At 42.0% G+C, this 26,153-nt stretch overlaps 1 long non-coding RNA gene across 1 annotated transcript; it reads right to left on the bottom strand.

The window, feature by feature from the left end:
- Positions 1-1,072: 1,072 nt before the first annotated feature.
- LOC109257461 (uncharacterized) lies at positions 1,073-24,693 on the bottom strand. Its single transcript, XR_002075992.2, has 5 exons — positions 20,737-24,693; positions 20,308-20,414; positions 18,368-19,007; positions 3,542-3,677; positions 1,073-1,429 (listed from the first exon to the last, which is right to left on the bottom strand). It is a non-coding gene; the product is annotated as an uncharacterized LOC109257461 (long non-coding RNA).
- Positions 24,694-26,153: the final 1,460 nt, after the last annotated feature.

The following is a 26,153-nucleotide window of genomic DNA, read 5'->3' as shown; positions in this document are numbered from 1 at the left end:
AGTAATATACCTGCTTGTGCCAACGGAAGCAAAACTCAGGCTAGGCGATTTTGGAACAGTGATTTTTATCAATTTCCCTACCTTTCCTCAGTTCCACTTTTATGACTGCTCATCAAATCCAAGTGTTGAGGGGCGCCTGAGTGGCTCAGTCGGTTAAGTGTCCAACTTTGGCTCAGGTCATGATCTCACGGTTCGTGAGTTCGAGCCCAGTGTCGGGCTCTGGGCTGACAGCTCGGAGCCTGGAGCCTGCTTTGGATTCTGTGTCTTCCTCTGTCTGCCCCTCCACTGCTTGCACTCTGTCTCTCACACTGTCTCAAAAATAAATAAGCATTAAAAAAAAAAAAAAACAAGTGTGGAAACTTTCTTGTCTTTAATGCTCTCCTTTTCCTCTAACAAATTTCCTCTTGCTTAATATTTGGGGCGCCTGGGGGGCTCAGTTGGTTAAGCATCTGACTCTTGATTCCAGCTCAGGTCATGATCTCACAGTTTGTGGGTTGGAGCTCCATGTCAGGCTCTGTGCTGGCAGTGCACAGCCTACTTAGGATTATCTCTCTCTCAAATAAATACACTTTTTTTTAGATAGCAAATATTTAAAATATGTCATACTATTAGTGACATGGGATCAAAGGGCCTCCTTAGGATAGGACGTCTTCATTTCAGGGTGTCATCTTCAATAAAAGTGCCTCTTTCAATAAAAGAGGGCTTAAACAGTACAATTTCAATGGTGTCTCTCCTACCAATACCTAACCTTCTGTTCATTCTTCACCCTGTCATGCCCACCCTCTCTGCCATTTAATCCACTTGCGCCAAAAGACTCAGTTCTCTTCCATTTATTCCTCACTCTGCACCCTATTTCCCTCCATTCTCTTGCCCACCCACCTTAACCCCACCTCAGGGGCTACCATCCCAGCTGGGAAATAGAGCCTCCTGTTAGTCCTCAGGATAGCCTGTTTAGCCGGGCCAGTGTAGAAGCTAATTCTGCTGCTCCTGGGGCAAGGAAAGGCAACAAGTACCTGTGACACAATTATAGCTGCACCGGGATACATAACCATGAAGGCAACAAAGCTGTAAACATATTTCACTCTCTTTGCAAAAGCTCATGCTTCACCGTACATGCAAGCTTTCAAAACTTACTTTACAGTAAGGATTTGTACATTTCATACATGCTAAAATCATGCTGGTGATTTGAATTCAAAAAACACGGTTTTGGGTATAAATTTGTATTTCATGCTTTTTGGAGATGGGACCACACAAAAACCGGATGGTGCCAGTAGTACTGATTTACTTTATCTTTAGAAATACCGACATGACACTAGCTGGTTCATCTTTATGTGTGATATTTACAGGATTGTTAGACTGCTTTGTTCAGTTTATATAAGTAACTAGCGCATCGCACAGGTCACCACATACGGCTTCTGTTTGGCCTCATCTGTGGAGGGAAGAAAATTATTTTACTCCTAAAAGTCTCTTCAAAGTTGCCATTTCCTCCTCTAGGTCCTACTATTACCCACAATCCCTCACTCCCCATGTATTGCTCAGGCTGCTCTATCTCCCTCACCCTGGCCCTGGCAGTACTCGCAATACTTCCCTGAGGGGATACATAGTGACAGAGAGACAGACATAGAGATAGATAGAGATAGAGACAGAGATACAGATACAGATACAGACAGACAGATACAAAGTAGAGATAGATACACACACACACACACACACACGCGCGCACACACACTGAGAGCACTCTGCTCTAAAGTACTAGAGTAAATGCCTCCGGCCAAGGCTGCTGTTAGAGGGCATATTCGGGGTGCCCAACAGTACCGAGATTTAGTGTTGGGACCTCAGAGAAACAGCGTCGCTCACAGGAAGCTCAAACTAAAGAGTTCAGTGATCAGAGCTGCTCCGTCTCTAACTGAAGTCTGTGGCTTCCTGTCTGGGACTATAAAGGTTGAGAAACACTCTGGGTGGCAGGTGACGGAGTGGATGAGAGGGAATTAGAGAAGGGTTCTCTGTTGATGGGGCATATCCAGGAAGCTCAGAATACTGTTGAATCATTCCTGAACCAAGAGCTCCACCAAGACCAAGCTGCTTGGGGCACTGCCTCCCCATGCCTGCCACTGACCTGCAAATTCTCTGCATTCCAAAAAGCCAGCCCACGCTGCAGAGAACCGACATTAGATTCAGTCCCCACCAACTCTTGGGCTTCCTGCCTCCTCTCTAATACTGTCACCACCACCATTTCGTCTCCTCCCCTCGTGCCTCCTCACTTCCTCCTTCAACACCACAGACACCCATGGAGATTCACTGACATTTAAGAGACTAACAATACAGACACGAATAAGGCACAGTCCTGGACCAGGATGCAAAGTACTCCTGATACAACAAGAGTGAATTACTTCTGGACAGTTTTTCCTCACCCACGATATTAGTTTCCTATGGCTGCTATAACAAATTTACCAGAAACTTAGTGGCTTAAAACAACACAACTTTATTCTCTTACAGTTCTGAAAGTCAGAAGTCTGACACAGGTTTCACTGGGCTATTCCTGGAGGCTCTAAAAGAGAATCCATTTTCTTGTTCCTTTCAGCTTCTGGAGGCCACTTCTACCGCTTGGCCCATGGCCCCTTTCCACCCTATTTGAAGCCAGCAATAATGCACCTCTCTGTGCCTTTCTTCGAGTCACATCACCTTGTGATACTCTCTCTTCCACCTTTAATGACCCATGTGATTACACTGGGCCCACCAGGATAGTCCAAGATAATCTTCCTATCTTTTTTTAATGTTTATTTTTTTAGAGAAAGAGAGAGAGAGACAGGGTGTGAGTGGGGTACGGGCAGAGAGAGAGGGGGACACGGAATTTGAAGCAGGCTCCAGGCTCCTCACTGTCAGCATAGAGCCTGACGCAGGGCTCGAACCCACAAACCATGAGATCATGACCTGAGCCAAAGGTGGACGCTTAATCGAGTGAGCCACCCAGGTGCCCCAGATAATCTCCCTATCTTAATGTCAGCTGATTAGCAATTTTACTTCCATCTGCAGCCTTAATTCTTCTTTGCCATGTAACCTAAGATATTAACACATTCTGGGAAGTTGGCTGGGGACATTTTTGGGAGGACTTGATTCTGCCTATTGCACTCACGAAAAAAAAAACCCAATATAAATATAAATAATATAAACACACACACACACACACACACACACACACACACACACACACACACACAGACCTGAGTTCCACATACATTCCTCCCCACCGCATTGTGTAGCAGCAACCTTACATCCTCCAGCTAATTAAGGGCGATTACCCCTGCCAAGATGGTGACTCCTTGGCCACAGGAATCCAGAGCCCTGGCAGCAGCCATACTTATAGTTCAATGGGCCCCTTGCTGTGCCCATTGGCAAGGGCGTGACCCTATGTGGAACAAAACCTCAAACTCCGCAGAGCCCAGAGTTGCAGATTCAGGAAGCATAAATTCCCCCAGTAGGTCATTAGAGGTAATAGTAATTGAGGTCACTCCTGCTTCTAGCCTTTGGCTTTCAGACTTACCTATTTTCCCTAAGAGAGGCACAGAGCCATTCAGAGGCCTCTCATTCAGGGCTTGCAGCAGGCAGAATCCCAAGATTCCCACTCCCTGATATCTAGGTCTTGTATCCATGTCACTTTTCTTCAGTGTGGGCAGGACCTGTGAATACGATGGATGTCATCATATTGGGTTATGGGATGTCCCATGATTGGGTTATGGTATAAAGTGAACATAAAGGCATTTTGCAGATTTAATTAAGGTCCCAATCAGTGTGACTCTCGGTTAATCAAAAAGAAGAGTATCCTGACCTAATCAAGTTAGTCCTTAAAAGAGGAGCCCAGCCTTCCTCGGTGATAGAGAGTCTCCCACTGGCCTTTGAAGAAGCAAGATACCATGAGTTCTACATCTGCAAGAAAATGAATTCTACAAACAACCACTTGAGCTTGGAAGAGGACCCAGAACCTCAGATGAGACCCCAGCCCTGGCTGACACCTTGAGTGCAGCCATGCTAAGCCATGACCAAACTCTTCACCACAGAAATTTTTAGATAATAAATGTCTGTTGTGTAAGCTACCATACTTGTGGTAATCTGTTACTCAGCAATAGAATAATTGTTTAGTGTGACCTTTTTTCCTTCACATTTTTATTTAAATTCTAGTTAGTTAACATACAGGGCTATATTGATTTCAATACAATTCAGTGGTTCAGCACTTACATACAACACCCAGAGCTCATCATAACAAGTGCCCTCCTTAACACCCATCACCCGTATAGCCACCCTTCATCCACCTCCCTCCATCAACCCTCAGTTTGTGCTCTATCGTTAAGAGTCTCTTATGGGGCACCGGGGTGGCTCAGTCAGTGGATCGTGTCTGACTCTTGATTTCAGCTCAGGTCATGATCTCACAATTCGTGAGTTGGAGCCCCATGTCAGGCTCCACACTGACAGTGCAGAGCCTGCTTGGGATTCTCTCTCGTCCTTTCTCTCTCTACCCCTCTCTCTTTCAAAAACAAATAAACATTTAAAAAGAGAATCTCAGGGTGCCTGGGTTGTTCAGTTGGTTGAGCATCCGACTTGGCTCAGAACATGATCTCACGGTTCATGAGTTCAAGCCCTGCGACGGGCTCTGTGCTGACAGCTCAGAGCCTGGAACCTGCTTGGGATTCTGTGTCTCCCTCTCTCTCTGCCCCTCCCCCTCTCGCTCTCTGTCTCTCTCTCTCAAAAATGAATAAACACTAAAACTTTTTATTTTTTATTAAATTTTTTAATGTTTATTTATTTTTGAGAGAGAGAGACAGAGAGAGAGAGAGAGAACAAACTGATGATTAATAGAAGGGAGTATTGGGTTAAATACAGGATAGGGATTAAGGAGGGCACTGGTGATGAGCACCAGGTGTTGTGTGGAAGTTTTGAATCACTATATTGTACATCTGAAACTAATATTGTATATATGTTAACTAACTGGAATTTAAATAAAAACTTAAAAAAATAATCAACACAGTCGGGGGTGCCTGGCTCAGTCGGTTGAACGGCTGACTTTGGCTCAGGTCATGATCTCACAGTTTGTGAGTTCGAGCCTGGCATCAGGTTCTGTGCTGACAGCTCAGAGCCTGGAGCCTGCTTCGAATTCTGTGTCTCCCTCTCTCTCTGCCCCTCCCCTGCTCATGCTCTGCGTCTCTCTCTCTCTCTCTCTCTCTCTCTCTCTCTCTCTCTCTCTCTCTCTCTCTCAAAAATAAATAAACATTAAAAAACAATTTTTTAAAGGGGAGCCTGGGTGGCTCATTTGGTTGGGCAGCCGACTTCGGCCTAGGTCGTGATGTTGCCATTCCTGAGTTCAAGCCCCACATCGGCTTGTGCTGACAGCTCAGAGCCTGGAGCTTTTTTCAGTTTCTGTGACTCCCTCTCTTTCTCTGCCCCTCCCCCACTCACACTCTGCCTCTCTCTCTCTCTCTCTCTCTCAAAAATAAGTAAACATTAAAAAAATTTTTTAATTACAAAAAATTTTATTTTTATTTATTTATTTATTTATTTTTTATTTTTTATTTTTTAATATATGAAATTTACTGTCAAATTGGTTTCCATACAACACCCAGTGCTCATCCCAAAATGTGCCCTCCTCAATACCCATCACCCACCCTGCCCTCCCTCCCACCCCCCATCAACCCTCAGTTTGTTCTCAGTTTTTAACAGTCTCTTATGCTTTGGCTCTCTCCCACTCTAACCTCTTTTTTTTTTTTTTTTTCCTTCCCCTCCCCCATGGGTTTCTGTTACGTTTCTCAGGATCCACATAAGAGTGAAACCATATGGTATCTGTCTTTCTCTGTATGGCTTATTTCACTTAGCATCACACTCTCCAGTTCCATCCATGTTGCTACAAAAGGCCATATTTCATTTTTTCTCATTGCCACGTAGTATTCCATTGTGTATATAAACCACAATTTCTTTATCCATTCATCAGTTGATGGACATTTAGGCTCTTTCCATAATTTGGCTATTGTTGAGAGTGCTGCTATAAACATTGGGGTACAAGTGCCCCTATGCATCAGTACTCCTGTATCCCTTGGGTAAATTCCTAGCAGTGCTATTGCTGGGTCATAGGGTAGGTCTATTTTTAATTTTCTGAGGAACCTCCACACTGCTTTCCAGAGCGGCTGCACCAATTTGCATTCCCACCAACAGTGCAAGAGGGTTCCTGTTTCTCCACATCCTCTCCAGCATCTATAGTCTCCTGATTTCTTCATTTTGGCCACTCTGACTGGCGTGAGGTGGTATCTGAGTGTGGTTTTGATTTGTATTTCCCTGATAAGGAGCGACGTTGAACATCTTTTCATGTGCCTGTTGGCCATCCGGATGTCTTCTTTAGAGAAGTGTCTATTCATGTTTTCTGCCCATTTCTTCACTGGGTTATTTGTTTTTCGGGTGTGGAGTTTGATGAGCTCTTTATAGATTTTGGATACTAGCCCTTTGTCCGATGTGTCATTTGCAAATATCTTTTCCCATTCCGTTGGTTGCCTTTTAGTTTTGTTGGTTGTTTCCTTTGCTGTGCAGAAGCTTTTTATCTTCATAAGGTCCCAGTAATTCACTTTTGCTTTTAATTCCCTTGCCTTTGGGGATGTGCCGAGTAAGAGATTGCTACGGCTGAGGTCTGAGAGGTCTTTTCCTGCTTTCTCCTCTAAGGTTTTGATGGTTTCCTGTCTCACATTCAGGTCCTTTATCCATTTTGAGTTTATTTTTGTGAATGGTGTGAGAAAGTGGTCTAGTTTCAACCTTCTGCATGTTGCTGTCCAGTTCTCCCAGCACCATTTGTTAAAGAGACTGTCTTTTTTCCATTGGATGTTCTTTCCTGCTTTGTCAAAGATGAGTTGGCCATACGTTTGTGGGTCTAGTTCTGGGGTTTCTATTCTATTCCATTGGTCTATGTGTCTGTTTTTATGCCAATACCATGCTGTCTTGATGATGACAGCTTTGTAGTAGAGGCTAAAGTCTGGGATTGTGATGCCTCCTGCTTTGGTCTTCTTCTTCAAAATTACTTTGGCTATTCGGGGCCTTTTGTGGTTCCATATGAATTTTAGGATTGCTTGTTCTAGTTTCGAGAAGAATGCTGGTGCAATTTTGATTGGGATTGCATTGAATGTGTAGATAGCTTTGGGTAGTATTGACATTTTGACAATATTTATTCTTCCAATCCATGAGCAGGGAATGTCTTTCCATTTCTTTATATCTTCTTCAATTACCTTCATAAGCTTTCTATAGTTTTCAGCATACAGATCTTTTACATCTTTGGTTAGATTTATTCCTAGGTATTTTATGCTTCTTGGTGCCACTGTGAATGGGATCAGTTTCTTCATTTGTCTTTCTGTTGCTTCATTGTTAGTGTATAAGAATGCAACTGATTTCTGCACATTGATTTTGTATCCTGCAACTTTGCTGAATTCATGTATCAGTTCTAGCAGACTTTTGGTGGAGTCTATCGGATTTTCCATGTATAGTATCATGTCATCTGCAAAAAGCGAAAGCTTGACTTCATCTTTGCCAATTTTGATGCCTTTGATTTCCTTTTGTTGTCTGATTGCTGATGCTAGAACTTCCAGCACTATATTAAACAACAGCGGTGAGAGTGGGCATCCCTGTCGTGTTCCTGATCTCAGGGAAAAAGCTCTCAGTTTTTCCCCGTTGAGGATGATGTTAGCTGTGGGCTTTTCATAAATGGCTTTTATGATCTTTAAGTATGTTCCTTCTATCCCAACTTTCTCAAGGGTTTTTATTAAGAAAGGGTGCTGGATTTTGTCAAAGGCCTTTTCTGCATCGATTGACAGGATCATATGGTTCTTCTCTTTTTTTTTGTTAATGTGATGTATCACGTTGATCGATTTGCGAATGTTGAACCAGCCCTGCATCCCAGGAATGAATCCCACTTGATCATGGTGAATAATTCTTTTTATATGCTGTTGAATTCGATTTGCTAGTATCTTATTGAGAATTTTTGCATCCATATTCATCAGAGATATTGGCCTGTAGTTCTCTTTTTTTACTGGGTCTCTGTCTGGTTTAGGAATCAAAGTAATACTGGCTTCATAGAATGAGTCTGGAAGTTTTCCTTCCCTTTCTATTTCTTGGAATAGCTTGAGAAGGATAGGTATTATCTCTGCTTTAAACGTCTGGTAGAACTCCCCTGGGAAGCCATCTGGTCCTGGACTCTTATTTGTTGGGAGATTTTTGATAACCGATTCAATTTCTTCGCTGGTTATGGGTCTGTTCAAGTTTTCTATTTCCTCCTGATTGAGTTTTGGAAGAGTGTGGGTGTTTAGGAATTTGTCCATTTCTTCCAGGTTGTCCAATTTGTTGGCATATAATTTTTCATAGTATTCCCTGATAATTGTTTGTATCTCTGAGGGATTGGTTGTAATCATTCCATTTTCATTCATGATTTTATCTATTTGGGTCATCTCCCTTTTCTTTTTGAGAAGCCTGGCTAGAGGTTTGTCAATTTTGTTTATTTTTTCAAAAAACCAACTCTTGGTTTCGTTGATCTGCTCTACAGTTTTTTTAGATTCTATATTGTTTATTTCTGCTCTGATCTTTATGATTTCTCTTCTTCTGCTGGGTTTAGGCTGCCTTTGCTGTTCTGCTTCTATTTCCTTTAAGTGTGCTGTTAGATTTTGTATTTGGGATTTTTCTTGTTTCTTGAGATAGGCCTGGATTGCAATGTATTTTCCTCTCAGGACTGCCTTCGCTGCGTCCCAAAGCGTTTGGATTGTTGTATTTTCATTTTCGTTTGTTTCCATATATTTGTTAATTTCTTCTCTAATTGCCTGGTTGACCCACTCATTCGTTAGTAGGGTGTTCTTTAACCTCCGTGCTTTTGGAGGTTTTCCAGACTTTTTCCTGTGGTTGATTTCAAGCTTCATAGCATTGTGGTCTGAAAGTATGCATGGTATAATTTCAATTCTTGTAAACTTATGAAGGGCTGTTTTGTGACCCAGTATATGATCTATCTTGGAGAATGTTCCATGTGCACTCGAGAAGAAAGTATATTCTGTTGCTTTGGGATGCAGAGTTCTAAATATATCTGTCAAGTCCATCTGATCCAATGTATCATTCAGGGCCCTTGTTTCTTTATTGACTGTGTGTCTAGATGATCTATCCATTTCTGTAAGTGGGGTGTTAAAGTCCCCTGCAATGACCACATTCTTATCCATAAGGTTGCTTATGTTTATGAGTAATTGTTTTATATATCTGGGGGCTCCGGTATTTGGCGCATAGACATTTATAATAGTTAGCTCTTCCTGATGGATAGACCCTGTGATTATTATATAATGCCCTTCTTCATCTCTTGTTACAGCCTTTAATTTAAAGTCTAGTTTGTCTGATATAAGTATGGCTACTCCAGCTTTCTTTTGGCTTCCAGTAGCATGATAAATACTTCTCCATCCCCTCACTCTCAATCTAAAGGTGTCCTCAGATCTAAAATGAGTCTCTTGTAGACAGCAAATAGATGGGTCTTGTTTTTTTATCCATTCTGATACCCTATGTCTTTTCGTTGGCGCATTTAATCCATTTACATTCAGTGTTATTATAGAAAGATACGGGTTTAGAGTCATTGTGATGTCTGTATGTTTTATGCTTGTAGTGATGTCTCTGGTACTTTGTCTCACAGGATCCCCCTTAGGATCTCTTGTAGGGCTGGTTTCGTGGTGACAAATTCCTTCAGTTTTTGTTTGTTTGGGAAGACCTTTCTCTCTCCTTCTATTCTAAATGACAGACTTGCTGGATAAAGGATTCTCGGCTGCATATTTTTTCTGTTTAGCACACTGTAGATATCGTGCCAAGCCTTTCTGGCCTGCCAAGTTTCAAAGGAGAGATCAGTCACGAGTCTTATAGGTCTCCCTTTATATGTGAGGGCACGTTTATCCCTTGCTGCTTTCAGAATTTTCTCTTTATCCTTGTATTTTGCCAGTTTCACTATGATATGTCGTGCAGAAGATCGATTCAAGTTACGTCTGAAGGGAGTTCTCTGTGCCTCTTGGATTTCAATGCCTTTTTCCTTCCCCAGTTCAGGGAAGTTCTCAGCTATAATTTCTTCAAGTACCCCTTCAGCACCTTTCCCTCTCTCTTCCTCCTCTGGGATACCAATTATGCGTATATTATTTCTTTTTAGTGTATCACTTAGTTCTCTAATTTTCCCCTCATACTCCTGGATTTTTTTATCTCTCTTTCTTTCAGCTTCCTCTTTCTCCATAACTTTATCTTCTAGTTCACCTATTCTCTCCTCTGCCTCTTCAAGCCGAGCCGTCGTGGTTTCCATTTTGTTTTGCATTTCGTTTAAAGCGTTTTTCAGCTCCTCGTGACTGGTCCTTAGTCTCTTGATCTCTGTGGCAAGAGATTCTCTGCTGTCCTGTTTTACTGTTTTCAAGCCCAGCAATTAACTTTATGACTATTATTCTAAATTCACTTTCTGTTATATTATTTAAATCCTTTTTGATCAGTTCATTAGCTGTTGTTATTTCCTGGAGATTCTTCTGAGGGGAATTCTTCCGTTTGGTCATTTTGGATAGTCCCTGGAGTGGTGAGGACCTGCAGGGCACTTCCCCTGTGCTGTGGTGTATAACTGGAGTTGGTGGGCGGGGCCGCAGTCCGACCCGATGTCTGCCCCCAGCCCACCGCTGGGGCCACAGTCAGACTGGTGTGTGCCTTCTCTTCCCCTCTCCTAGGGGCGGGATTCACTGTGGAGTGGCGTGGCCCGTCTGGGCTACTTGCACACTGCCAGGCTTGTGTTGCTGGGGATCTGGCGTATTAGCTGGGGTGGGTAGGCAAGGTGCACGGGGGCTGGAGGGGCAGGCTTAGCTCGCTTCTCCTTAGGTGATCCACTTCAGGAGGGGCCCTGTTGCAGCGGGAGGGAGTCAGATCCGCTGCCGGAGGTTTGGCTCCACAGAAGCACAGAGTTGGGTGTTTGGGCTGCGCGAGGAAGTTCCCTGGCAGGAACTGGTTCCCTTTGGGATTTTGGCTGGGGGATGGGCGGGGGAGATGGCGCTGGCGAGCGCCTTTGTTCCCCGCCAAGCTGAGCTCTGCCGTCCGGGGGCTCAGCAGCTCTCCCTCCCTTTGTCCTCCAGCCTTCCCGCTTTCTGAGCGGAGCTGTTAACTTATGACCTCCCAGACGCTAAGTTGCGCTTGCTGTCGGAACACAGTCCGTCCGGCCCCTCCGCTTTTGCCAGCCAGACTCGGGGGCTCTGCTTGGCCAGCGAGCCGCCCCTCCGCCCCGGCTCCCTCCCGCCAGTCCGTGGAGCGCGCACCGCCTCGCCGCCCTTCCTACCCTCTTCCGTGGGCCTCTCGTCTGCGCTTGACTCCGGAGACTCCGTTCTGCTAATCCTCTGGCGGTTTTCTGGGTTATTTAGGCAGGTGTAGGTGGAATCTAAGTGATCAACAGGACACGCGGTGAGCCCAGCGTCCTCCTACGCCGCCATCTTCCGGACCCCCACAAAAAATTTTAAATACAAAATAATCAATAGAGCCAACATATTAATCTAATGCATTTATTGAGCAACTCCTATATGCCAAGTGCTGTGCTGGGTGCTAAGGCTACAAAGATCAAATAGGTAGGGTTCCTGACCTCCAGGAATTCACTGCCCAGAGAGAAAAAATATAAGTGTAATCAAATGCACTGTGATAATTGCTCCAGTGAATAATGCCCCATAAGGTCTCAGAGGAAGCAGTAAGTAATGCATTCTGCTGAAACGGAATATTGAAGGAGTTTGGGTAAGGTGACAGGATAGTGGCCTGGAAAGCCACAGAGAGGAAATGACATGTGAGAGAGTTCTTCCCTTAGAGAAAAAGACACTAAATTATTCAAATTGAATTTTCCAGTTTCATAACTAAATGCTTTATAAAAAGGCTAAGAAAGTTTTCCAAGAAATTAAAGGGGACGATGTTTATCTGTCCTCCTGACTCACATTATCACACATACCTGGCTAATTAAGATATATCATTTTAATTAAAGGCACCCATGGAAGCTGGCCAGGTCCCACTGTATCAATGGCCCTGTTGCTCACTTGCAGGCAGGAGAGTTCCCTGAGTGACCAACCCAAATCAATCTTGTGCTAGAGGCAACTAGGGCCATGTGCCCAAAACAGAAGGGAGGTACGTAAACAAGACATCCCTTTCTTTCTGCGTTCTCAGAGGACTTAGGTCCACGCCCTGGGAGAAACATGTGCCTCTCTCAGGGTAGTTCTGAGCTGAGCCCCAGCTTCCTGAAGGAGGGTCCCAGTTCGCTAACATCAACTTTGCCTCTGGGTAGGCAAACCTCCAAACCATCTCCTCCACATGTCATGTTTGTTCAAGATCCACACACATATCAGGTGCCTTTGCTATGAGAGAAACTCTGCTAACTGCTGGACCCACAAAACTGAAAACAGCACTGGCTGCCACAGAGGGGCTCATGTCTGGCTTCCTGATTCATTTCACAGATGAGCAAACAGAGGCTCTGAACTTTCTGGTTTCTTTCACTGGTCTGTTCATGCTATGATCCTTTTGCTAAGTACTTTCCTCTCTCTCTCTCTTTTTTTTTAATGTGAAATTCATTGTCAAATTGGTATCCATACAACACCCAGTGCTCATCCCAACAGGTGCCCTTCTCAATACCCATCACCCCCCCTCCCCACCCTCCCACTCCCTACCAACCTTCAGTTTATTCTCAGTTTTTAAGAGTCTCTTAAAGTTTGCATCCCTCCCTCTCTAACTTTTTTTCCCCCTTCCCCTCCCCCATGGTCCTCTGTTAAATTTCTCAGGATCCACATAACAGTGAAAACATATGGTATCTGTCTTTCTCTGTATGACTCATTTCACTTAGCATAACACTCTCCAGTTCCATCCACGTTGCTACAAAAGGCCAGATTTCATTCTTTCTCATTACCAAGTAGTATTCCGTTGTGTATATAAACCACAACTTCTTTCTCCATTCATCAGTTAATGGACATTTAGGCTCTTTCCGTAATTTGGCCATTGGTGAAAGTGAGTACTTTCCTCTCTTTATGGATTGGCAAAACCTAACTGAAGTCCTACTTCTTCTAAAAGGATTTCCCGACTCCTGTAGCCATCATTAACCTTTCATTGTTCTAAACTTCTATTTTACTAAGTCTGTATCTGACAATTTATCACTTAATTATACTTTGTATTCTTTCTTTGATGACTTTGAAGTGTCCATCATGGTACTCCAATGATACAGTAAGCTTTGTAAAGGCAGGAGTCATCTTTTAAATCTCAAGTCTGGGCACATAGTTCATTCTCAAGGTCTAGTTAAGATTTATTGATTGGGGGGCGCCTGGGTGGCGCAGTCGGTTAAGCGTCCGACTTCAGCCAGGTCACGATCTCGCGGTCCGTGAGTTCGAGCCCCGCGTCAGGCTCTGGGCTGATGGCTCGGAGCCTGGAGCCTGTTTCCAATTCTGTGTCTCCCTCTCTCTCTCTGCCCCTCCCCCATTCATGCTCTGTCTCTCTCTCTCTCTGTCCCAAAAATAAATTAAAAAAAAAAAAAAAAAAAGATTTATTGATTGGAAGATGGAAAGCAGCTCTTGAGGGGGTTAATCATGGAGGGAGAGGAACTCTAAGCAATGTTCACACCTTCAAAGGCTAGTTTAGTCCTAACCCAGGCTTTAAACAACCAGCTAGACTGAGCTTTCAGAATCTTCTATATGAGTGTAACATAAGAACGAAAAGATCCACATTATAGATCATATTCAGAGTTCAAATTAAAGATTGGGTCCATCACACTGAAAGAAAGGATGATTTATTGTAGGAGAGAACAATGTCAACCTCAAGATAAATGTCAACCTCAAGAGCTACCCTCCCCAGGATTATAAATTTAATCAATTATCTATGCATAATCTAAACCCTTCAAGATGCTTTTTAAATTAAAAATAACTTTTTTTTCTTATTACTGTAAAGGGTTATTTTCTACTCCCCCCCCCCCCATCCCCACCCCTATTCCTGGAGTCTGGTGCCTCCTATGAAACCTTGATTAGCAGAAGAGGACACTTAGTAGGGAAAAAGAAAGCAACTCTTTGTAGCATTATAGTCCCTGAGAGCACAAGAACGTTGGCAGTGAGGAAGGTCTGATTTTTTTTACAGCTTATCCTCTCTAAGGGAGGACCATGATAAGGGTTTTTTTCTTTTCTTCCCTCTTCTACTGATTCAAGCCCCAGGAAATCCTCAGTCTTTTTCTACCCTCCTAGCCTGTCTCATCCAGAAGGAACTGGATGACTGACACTTGCTAAGGAGAAGAAGAGGTCCAAAAGGCTGAGTTTTCCCTAAGGACTGGGAAAATACAACCCCCCTACTTTCTTGTCCTTTCTTGTGCAAGGGCCAGAGTGAACATTTTGGTCTGTGTTGCTCTGTGTCTATATTCTTTTCTGCTGTGACAGCAGAACATCCCCCATGGTACGCTAGGTTCTTCTGGAAAGGGAAGGCAAAGTAAAGCAAAGCAAAAGACCCCCATCGTGAGCAGCTTCTTTCCCACCTGCCTATAAGGGACAGAGGCTGATCACGTTTTTCTACCCTCCTTTCCGTCCCATAGTCAGCCAGAACCTGCCACATTGCAGGAAGGCATCGGGCTGTGATCTCTTTGGAAGTCCAGAGAACTCATAAGGGAGAAAAGAGTCTCACTAATAGAACCAGAAAAACCTATCCAGAGACTTAAATGTTCGATCTTATTTACTGCTGTGGCTCCTATACCTGGCACAGTGCCGGATACACTGTAATTTAATTATATAATAATATGGATTAGCAGTATGATAGCCACCCATGTATTGACTACTTATCTCGGTGCCTAACATACGTAAAATACATAATAAATATCTGTTCAACTATGAGGGAATACTAGCATGGACAGTATTATTTACTGAGCACTTATCGCTCAGCTATCTTATTTAATCCTCACAAGAACTGTAGGAGATCAGTATTCCCATTTGATAGATAAAGACATTAGGGTTGAGAGATATTAAATATCTTTCCCCCAAAATTAAAATGGCTAGCAAATGATGACTAACAAGCATTTCCCAAATAGCAGTGAGTGGTATCTTTCTCCACCAGAGGGCGTGGTCTTGTACTCCAGACTTGCCCAGAAAAACATGATATGGGGAGATCTGGGGAAGTAGTCTCATGATTCCTGCCATGTTATAACACCAATCACTGCTAGAATCAGGCAATTCTGCAGAGTCAGGGGAATTGACTGGGAAATGAGAACAAACTGGGAAATGAGAAATCATCTAGAAACCTAGATCACGGGGCCTCAAATCATAATCCTCAAGTTCTCCTCTCATGTGCATATTCAGCATTTATACAGGCCTTCAGCCAATATTTCTCCCTTTCTGATTAGTTTCCCCATGTGGAAAAAAGGTATTCTACAGTTATTTTTACTTTGGTAAATTATAAAGTAATGACATATGGTTCTAGCTTAATTGCTAGGTTATCATCAAATGGTCCACCAACATATGGCAAACAAAATGTCCTGAAATTTGTCATTTCAGAATCCTGTCTCTGAACGTTAATTTTCCTAAACTAGGACTCTTTTCTATCTCAAGCCAGAAATAAGGAAACTCTATTTCTACTTCTTTCCACTGTGTTTGGCAAAAATAGATTCAGAACCTATTACTATTTCACTGGATCTGAGTATGTCTCATTTATTGGCTAGATCCTTGCATACATATCATCCTTCTCCACCCCCTGGTCCTGTCCACCACGACAGCAGTAAGTGATGAAGGGACAGAAGCAAGCATGAAATTCAAAATCTGAATAATAAACGTATAAGCTGGTACTGGCCACAGGGCCCTTATTTTCTGCAACTAGGGTATACCATCCCCAGTGGCCTGTTCTCAGTATGACATTAACATAAAGATACATTAAGGTCAAAGTCAAGATTAGGAGAAAGGACATATCAGGCAAATATTTACAAAAATAAAGTTGCATTTGCTGTATTTATTTCATAAAAATGGACTTTAATTTTTTTAATGTTTATTTTTGAGAGAGAGAGACAGCAAATGGAGCAGGGGCAGAGAGCAGAAGAGACAGAGAATCCCAAGCAGGCTCTAGGCTCCAAGCTGTCAGCACACAACCCAACGCAGGGCTCAAACCCACAAACTGTGAGGTCACGACCTGAGTCTAAGTCAGATGCTTAACCAACTGAGCCACCCAGGAGCCCTGGACTTTAAATTTTTAAAACCACTAAATATAAAGAGCCACAAACATGAAAATAGGGAAAATTCACCATGATAATATAAAAATTTGGAACTTGCTTATACCCAGTAGGATAATCTTAGTTCAAAATGGATGGATAAATGAAACACTTCCATATAACCAAAGACGCTATATTTTTTAACCAAAGACACTATCAACAAAGAAAAATATCCTAGCCACAGATGTGGTACATGTCTGGAGCAAAAATAACAAAAAGGAGGGGTGAGAAGTTAGAATAATAAATTATATAAAAGGGTTACTAAAAATGAATAAGAAAAAGGTAAAGACGCCAATAAAAAATGGACAAGGTCATGAATTGGCAATTCAAGTAGAAGAAAGAATATATGGCCAAAAAACTCTGAAAAGGTCAACATCAAATGAATTAAATTCAAACCATAATAAGATACAATTTCATACCTATCAGGTAAGCAAAAACCAAAGAGTCTGAAAATATTAACTGTTGGTGAGGACAGAGAATGGCAGGCAAGAATTCTCATTCACAGATTAGTAGAAGGTATGAATTGGCATAATCACTCTGAGGAGCAATCTGGCTGTATTCCATAAAGTTGAACATGCATCAACCCTTTGACACAGCATTCCAGTCCTAGGTAAATACTCTATCATTGCTCTTGTACTCAAGGATATATACAGGAATGTGCATAAGAGCATTGTTTGAAAGGGCAGGAAAAAAAGCAACAATCTAAATGACCATCAACAGGAAATTTTTTTAAAGCTTAAATCCTGGCAGGAGCAACTTTAACCCCATTAGTTCTTAATACATCACACAAACACAGTGTTTCAAAGTCAGCACTCCTTTTTTTCAGAGATATTTAGAACCTTACAATTTAATATTTCCTTCTGGTATCCCTTTCACACAAATGAATACATTTAAACATTCCAAATGGGAGAAAGATGCACTATTGAGGTATTAACTAGAGAAAGCTATGTGGCTTTCTGCCTCCCACAGTGGCTCACAGGGTTGAAATGCCTTTTTGAATTTACCATGGTTCAAGTACTGGCCCTCAGATAAGCAGGTCAAAAACACAATTTGTCATTTCACTAAAGGTGAAATATATGTCCCTAATAAGAGTCACACCAACCAAGCGACTGATCGATGAAATAAAAATACCAATTTCTTAATTCATAATGAAATGTGGGACAGTTCGAGGGCCATAATAAATCCAATTATAATCAGAAAATTGACTGATGAACGTGGAATCTGTTGCATTCAGCTAAGATACCTTCACTGGAATGTAAGCATCAGGGGGGCAGACATCTTTGTCTGGTTTTTCTACTGCTATAATTCCAGAGATAAAAACAACACCTGACACGATACAAATCTGTTAAATAAATGAATAAGGAGAGACTGATATATCCATCCCCAAAATACTCAAAGATCCATCTCAAGATTCAGTTGCTGGAGTTCTTTCATTGGGGTATTCTTGTTCTAGTACAGTGCCAAGTTGAGTAGTGTAAATTTTGGCCTCTGAGATTCTTCTCTTTCTATACTTCCAGGACCAATCCCAGCAGACACCTTTAGTTGCCTACCCTACAGCCATTCCCTTCTAATTCCTTGCTAACAGAATCCGAATATCATTCTGGGACTGCAATGTGCCCAACCTCAAAGAATCACAACTCATCTTGGCCAAACATAGCACCTCTGTTTTAACAGGTAAATACAGATGTTTTAGGCTTTTCCTTTGGTGGTTTCTTACCTGACAGAGGAATGACACTAGTCCTATATTTCCATTTGTCCTAGGTGTTCTTTGTTCCTTTTTCCCTCTTTTCCTCTCTTCCCTTGGATTATTTTTTATGAATCCATTTTATCTCCTCTACTGACAAATGAGCTACACCCTTTTCATTTTTTTAGTCGTTGCTCTGAGCTTTACAATATGCATTTTAAACTTACCACAGTCTACCTTTGAATTTTACAGCATTTAACATACAACGTAAGAATCTTTTAATGATATATTTGCATCCTATCTCTGCTGTTGTGTTCATAAATTCTATATCGATAATTATTATAAATCCCCTAATATACTGTTATTATTCTCACTTTAAGCAGTTAATTCTCTTTTAAAGATATTAAAAACAAGAAAAATATCTTTTATATTACCCAAATATTTACCATATTTACTCTTCATTCCTTTGTGTAAACTCCTGTGTCCATCTGGTATCCTTTTCCTTCAGCCTGAAGAACTTCTCTTAGCATTCCTTGTAGTGCAAATTCACTAGCGACGCATTCTCTTGGCTTTGGCTTCACTGAAATGTCTTTATTTTGCCTTCATCTTTGAAGAACATTTTCACTGGATATAAAATTGGAGGTTGACAGTGTTTTTCTTTTAATGCTTTAAAGATGTTGTTCCGGGGCACCTGGGTGGCTCAGTCAGTTAAGCATCCAACTCTTGCTTTCAGCACAGGTCATGATCTCACAGTTCATGAGTTTGAGTCCCGTGTCGGGCTCCGCACTGACAGTACAGAGCCTGCTTGGGATTCTCCCTCTCTCGCTCTCTGCTCCTCCCATGCAGTCTCTTTCTCAAAATAAATAAATAAACTTTAAAAAAATAAAGATGTTCCCAATATCTTCTGGTTTGCATTGTTTTTGATGACAAACCAGTGATTAGTCTCATCTTTTAAGATTTTGTCTTTATCCCTGCTTTTCAGAAATTTGATTGTGTAGTGCCTTGGTGTGGTTTGTGTTTATGCACCTTGGGGTTCACTGGGATTCTTGGACATGTTGAAGTGAATTTTCAATGAATTGGATTAATCTGGAAGTGGAACAAGAGAATGATAGAACCGTACATTGTGTTTCATGGTTACATGTTGCTGAAGGTAAAAGAAGAGTGCTTAACCACTATTCACAGCTCTTTTACAGCTTTTTCTTTTTAACCATGGTTTCAGAGACTAGGTACCAAATAGAAAGTTTGAGAAATTGTTCTGTCTGCTGTCTTGCCCAGATTCTAAGCACCGTAACTGCATAATTTCCCTCTATCTGGCATAACTATAAAATACCTGTAAAAAGGAGAAAGGAAAAAAGTTGTGTGAATGAATATGTTCTGTATAATGGTCTTTTCCACATTTTCTCCTATTTTCACCAAGCTGCTTCTTTTTTAAAAAATCTCCAGGTGGGGTTTATAGTGAAATATTAATCAGGTCATGGATGAGGTCCACTTTTAAAGTGAGGCGGAGTTGTAAATAATTTATCTTAGGTGATGTGTTCTGGACTGGACCTTGTCTACATGATGTCTGGCCAAGCAGATAAAACGCTCTGGGCAGAGTACAATAGGGATTACAATACTGATTACCCAACCTCTGTGATGACTCCTGATTCTGTGATCACCGGGAAGGCCTCATTGGTTGGCAAATGTTAACTGAATCACATCACAGTGATTATTCATGAGGAAGGTCAAAGCTTCATGACAAAGGTCAATGAATAAGAGAATGATCCTGTGTAAGGGCAGGATAAAAATAGGTTTAGAGATAAATCCTTCCCTCTTCTTATTGGACCATTCACAATTATTCTTCCTAATCTAAAAATTGTTATACTCCTTGTATTACCAGCCAGACAGAAAGGAATAAACATTTAGAGGGTACCAACTATATTCTAAGCACTCTATAAAGGGTTTCACAACAGCATTTTTTTTTTAATTTTTTTTTAACGTTTATTTATTTTTGAGACAGAGACAGAGCATGAACGGGGGAGGGGCAGAGAGAGAGGGAGACACAGAATCAGAAGCAGGCTCCAGGCTCTGAGCCATCAGCCCAGAACCCGACGCAGGGCTCGAACTCACGGACCACGATCTTGTGACCTGAGCTGAAGTCGGACGCTTAACCGACTGAGCCACCCAGGCGCCCTTCACAACAGCATTTAATATTTACACTAGTGAGAGGACAAAACGATCTAACTCCATTTTACAGATAAGCACACTGAGATTCAAGAATCTTGTCCAAAATCACACAGCTGGTAACTGGCAGCACTGGGATTTGCAACTAGGTCTGCCTGGCCTCAAACTTCCTGCTTTTGCTGCCACACAGTACATTCAACCCCACCTCCCAAAAAGTACTTACTGAGCCAACTGCCCTTTGGCTTCATGTCAACAGGCTGGCATTCTCTATGTCACCTGCCTGGATAGGAAAACCCACTCCTCCTGTCAGATTAGGAGTGTGTGCTCTGTCTGTAAGGGAATAACATGAATGCAGGGCTATGGACCATTTTCTTTTTTTTTTTTAAATATGAAATTTATTGTCAAATTGGTTTCCATACAACACCCAGTGCTCATCCCAAAAGGTGCCCTCCTCAATGCCCATCACCCCCCCCTCCATTCCACCCCCCATCAACCCTCAGTTTGTTCTCAGTTTTTAAGAGTCTCTTATATTTTGCCTCCCTCCCTCTCTAACCTCTTTATTTTTTCTTCCCCTCCCCCATGACCATTTTCAAAGTACTGGGATAGCACTGATCTCAGAAAGCATGGTGATACTGTGATGCCCCAGACTCACTGACAAGATGTTCAGAGGGGGATCCCCCATGAATGCGAAGTTCTGTGGCCTCTGGAATTCTCCCGTGAAGAAGTCTGGATGGGGGCAGCTGCCTGCAGCCTCTTAAGTGGCATGGATCTCCTAGCAAGTTGATTGTGTGCTTGTCTCAGTTGTAGGTGTTTGTGATTCACACAGCAGAGTCCTACTTATCAGTGCTTGGGATGGGCAGGGGTTGGGGGTGGGGGGCGCACAAGGCAGAGACCTGAGACAAAAGGCTTAGGAAGAAGAAGAAACTGAGTAGACTGGAACAAGACCAAGCATTCTTTGCCATAATTAAAACAAAGCATGCGCTAGTGAGAAGTGGACCAAATGTGTGGAATGTTTACAGTTTTCTACCTGGACTCTAGCCTTAGGACAGTATTTAATATACTGTCTGTTTTTAAGTTTCCCATTTTTGCCAGAAGACCTCTGAGGTATAGTAAAAGATCTCTTGACTTAGAATCAGGAGACCTCACTTGTATTTTTGACTCTGCCACCTTCTAGCTGTGTGACCTTGGACAAGTACTTCACCCTCTCTGGGCTTCAGTTTTCTTAGCTATTAGATGAGAAATTTGTACTAGTGAATCACTACCATTCTATGCTTCTACGATGACAGAAATCTCAACAATAGAGGTTGGGGGGCTTTGAAGAAAAAAAAAACTCTTAACCCTTACTATTCCAGATTATATTCATCCATGCTAGCTTTATTTAAATGGCTGATTTCAGGGGCATCTGGGTGGCTCAGTGAGTTAAGCGTCCAACTTCAGCTCAGCTCATGATTGCACGGCTCGTGAGTTTGAGCCCGTGTCGAGCTCTGTGCTGACAGCTCAGATCCTGGAGCCTGCTTCGAATTCTGTGTCTCCCTCTCTCTCTCTGCCCCTCCCCCACTTGCACTCTGTCTCTCTCTCTCTCAAAAACAGATAAACATTAAAAAAAAAAAGGCTTTTTTAATAAAATAAAATAAATGGCTGATTTCATTCCCAGTTTTCCCTGACTGGGTGGCTCAGTCAATTAAGTGTCCAACTTCAGCTCAGGTCATTATCTCGTGGTTCATGGGTTCCAGCCCCACATCAGGCTCTGTGCTGACAGCTCGGAGCCTGGAGCCTGCTTTGGATTCTGTTGTCTCCCTCTCTCTCTGCCCCTCCCTTGCTTGTGCTCTCTCTGCCTCTCTCAAAATAAATAAACATTTTTAAAAGATGTTTTTTCTTTTTTTTTTTTTTTGAGCATAGCTAACACACAATGTTACATTAGTTTCAGGTGCACAACTTAATGATTTGACAGGTTTATACATGGTGCTATTTTCACCACAACGTAGCTACCACCTGTCCCATTACATCACTATTACAATATCATCCACTGTATCCTTATGCTGTGACTTACTCATTCCATAACTGGAAGCCCGTATCTTCTATTCCCCTTCACCCATTTTGCCCAACCTCCCACACCCTTCCTTTCTGGCAACCATCAGTTTGTTCTTTGTATTTATAGGTTCAATTCTGCTTTTTGTTTGTTTTTTTAGATTCCACTTATGAATGAAATCATATAGTATTTGTCTTTCTTAGTCTCACTTATTTCATGTAGCAAAATACGTTCTAGGTCCATGCATGTTATCTCAAATGGCATGATCTCATCCCCTATTTCAATTTTAATTTGAGTATAGTTAACATATAGTGTTATATTAGTTTCAGGTGTACAATATATATTTTTTTGTGTGTGTTCTCTATTTTCATTAGTCTTTTTTTTTAATTTATATCCAAATAAGTTAGCATATAGTGCAACAATGATTTCAGGAGTACATTTAAAAATGTTTAATAAAAAACAAAAAGACTAAATGAAATCAGAGGCACCTGGGTGGCTCAGTCAGTTAAACGTCCGACTCTTGATTTCGGCTCAGGTCATGATTTCACGGTTCGTGAGTTCGAGCCCCTGCGTCTGGCTCTGCATTGACAGCGCGGAGCCTGCTTGGGATTCTCTCTCTCCCTGTCTCTCTGCTCCTCCCCTGCTCATGCTCTCTCTCTCACAATAAATAAACAAACATTACAAAAAAGACTAAAGGAAATCACATCTGTAAAATGCCAAGCCGGGCATGCCACTCATAATAGGCACTAAGAAATGCTAGCTGCAGATCTCATTTCTTCCTCTCCTGTAGCACCCTTCTATAATTGATCTTTTAAGGAGACCTTAAAATGTATTACAGTTCTCCCAATCCTATGGTTCTGGGTCCCCCTTTGATCTTCTTGCACCCCTTCTCCTACCTCCATCATCTCTTCAAAAGGAATGATTCAGCACCTTCTCCTCCGCCTCCGGAATAAGTCCTAAGGTAATAACCTTTGTTGTCCCCAGCAGAACATGCCCAACATCCACTCACATCAGGGCTCTAATGTGGGTCTGTTCCCTGCTCCTCAGGTCACACAGAGGCTGCTTGGGTGGAGTTCATGCCCTTGCTTTTCCTTCTTTGAAGTATCCTCTATTTTCTGGATTCACAGTTAACATTTAATTGCCAGTTTGTGAATGGTACAAAGATTGGTAAGCTGGATTTTGAACTATAAAATTTATTACATGTACCCAGGGGCCACAGGGAAAAGAGGGGGTGTCTAAAACTTTGTGCACTAACAGGCAATTATTTCCTATGATCTTCTTATTGAGTAACCTCCATACCTAGATTCAAAGAGCTGAAACTTTGGGAGGCCTAAGGATGGCTGACTGTACTTTGCAAGTTTCCTAAGTATTTATGAGGAGTTAGAGCCTCAACCCCTCAGCTGAGTGGTGGGCAGTCGTCTTCCCTTGGACAGGACTCCAGAAGGGGAGAGAGGGAGGGCTGCCTCAAGGAGGTAGGTCACACTGGACGAGCGACAAACCGTGTGTCTGCCCCCTCAGTTCTGATTGTTCCTGTCACTTTTCTCTAGGAGGCTGGATCCCTTCCACCCATAACTAGAACCTGTAATGTTTAACTGTAAGCCTGTGGACAGCAGAGACCATGCCACATTTATTTCATAATCCCCAAGCACAATGCTTGGCAGGAAACAGACCTTAAAAAATGTTTGTTAAATGTTAAATAAAAAATAGGCTTTTACTGGCCTTTGCATGCAGACAGACCTTAAGGTGGCCCCCATGATCCTGCCTCCTGGTGTTTATGCCTTCGTGTGATCCTCTCCACGTGTATATTGCTAGGACCTGTGACTTGCTTTTAATCAAGAGAATGTGGTTAGGGCGATAAGATGTCACTCCCATGATTATGTTACATTATGTAAAACCCTCTCTTGCCAGGCAACAAAAGCAAAAATAGACAAATGGGACTACATCAAACTTAAAAATATCTGTATGTCAGAGGAAACAATAAGCAGAGTGAAAAGGCAAGCTAAGGAATGGGAGAAAATATCTGCAAATCATATCTTTGATAAAAGGTTAATATCCAGAATACAGAAAGAACTCCTACAGCTCAACAATTAAAAACAAATAACCTGGGGCACTTGGGTGGCTCAGTTAGTTGAACGTCTGACTCTCGGTTTCAACTGGGGTCATGACCTCATGGTTCATGAGATCAAGCCCCGCACCAGCAGTGCAGAGCCCGCTTGGGATTCTCTCGTGCTCTCTCTCTCCCTCTCAAAATAAATAAAATAAACACTTTTTTAAATTAAAAATTTTTAAAAAATATAACCTGGTTTAAAAGTGGCCAAAGAACTTAAATGCACATTCCTCCACTGAAAATATACAGATGGCCCACAAGCATATAAAAAGATGCCCAACATCACTAATCATCAGAGAACTCCAAATCAAAACCACAGAGAGCTATCAGCTCACACCTGTTAGGATGAGCACTATCCAAAACAAACAAACAAACAAACACACAAACACAAAACCCAGAAGATAACAAGCGCTGGTGCAGATGTGGAGAAAAGAGAACCGTTGTGCACTGTTGGTGGGAATGTAAAATGGTACAGCCTCTATGGAAAACATGGACAGGTTCCTCAAAAACTAAAAATAGAAATACCATATAATCTAGCAATCCCATTTCTGGGTAAAGATCGTAAAGAGTTGAAAACAGGGTCTTGAAAAGACATTTGCACACCTATGCTCAGTGTGCCATTTTTCAGAAGAGCCAAAAAGTGGAAGCAACCTAAGTGTCAAGAAATGTGGTACACGATATGATTTCACTCATATGTGGAATTTAAGAAACAAAAGAAATGAGCAAAGGGGAAAAAGAGAGATAGAGGCAAACCAAGAAACAGACTCTTAACTACAGAGAACAAACTGATGGTTACCAGAGGAGAGGTGGGTGGGGGGATGGGTGAAATAGGTGATGGGGATTGAGGAGGGCACTCAGTGTGATGAGCAGCGCGTGATGTACGGAAGTGCTGAATCACTATATTGCATCCATGAAACTAACAGAACACTGTATGTCAACTGGAATTTAAATAAAAACTTAAAAAAATAAAATTTGTGAAACTTTGCATATAAAAAAAGAAATGTGGTATATACACACAATGGAATATCATTCAACTTTTTAAAAGAAGGAAGCTTTGTCATTGGCTACAACATGGATAAACCTTGAGGACATTATGCTAAGTGAAATAAGCCAGTCACAAAAAGACAGTGTACGATTCACTTATATGAGGTATCTATGAGGTATCTCATAGAGTCAGAAAGCAGAATGGTAGTTACCAGGCGCTAGGAGAAGGGGGAAATGAGGAAGTGTTCAATGGGTGTAGAGTTTCAGTTTTGCAAAAGGAAAAATTTCTAGAGGTTTGTCATACAACAATATGCACATAGTTAACACTACTGTACTGTACAAATGATTAAAAATAGTTAAGATGATAAAATTGATGTTATGTGGGGGTTTCTTCACAATTAAAAAACACTATCTTGTAGCAGACTATTCTATAGACTCTCCTTTCTGGCTTGATGAAGTAAGCAGCCATACTGGATAAGCCCACGTGATAAGAAACTGCAGGCAGCTTCTAGAAACCACAGTGGCCTCAACTGACAGCCAGTAAGAAGTCAAAGTCCCCAGTCAAGGAAATGAATTCTACCGGTGCCTACAACCTGAGCTCACAGGTGGATTCTTCTTTGGCCATACTCCCACATGAGAATGCAGCCTGGCTGACGCCTTAATCAAAGGAACCAGCTAAGCCACGCCTGGACTCCCAACCTACAGAAACTGCAATAATAAATGTATATAACATAAACCAGTATGTCTGTGGTCATTTGTTATGTGGCAATAGATAACTGATACAAAAGGGGCGGTATAAAACAACTTGCTTCCAAATAACTGTCTTGCTATTGTGGAACCTTGAAATAAAAAGTGTTCATGGTGGACAGCAATGGCCCTTGGGCCAACAGCACCAGTCTTAAGTCATAAACATTCAGAGAGTTGGAATGTGTCCAAGTCTTTGCCTAAA

Source organism: Panthera pardus, unplaced genomic scaffold (genome assembly GCF_024362965.1).
Source record: "Panthera pardus isolate Hobbes unplaced genomic scaffold, ASM2436296v1 HiC_scaffold_27, whole genome shotgun sequence".
NCBI lineage: Eukaryota > Metazoa > Chordata > Mammalia > Carnivora > Felidae > Panthera > Panthera pardus.
Note: the sequence above shows the minus strand (reverse complement) of the source record. Positions and strands in the feature narration are given on the sequence as shown.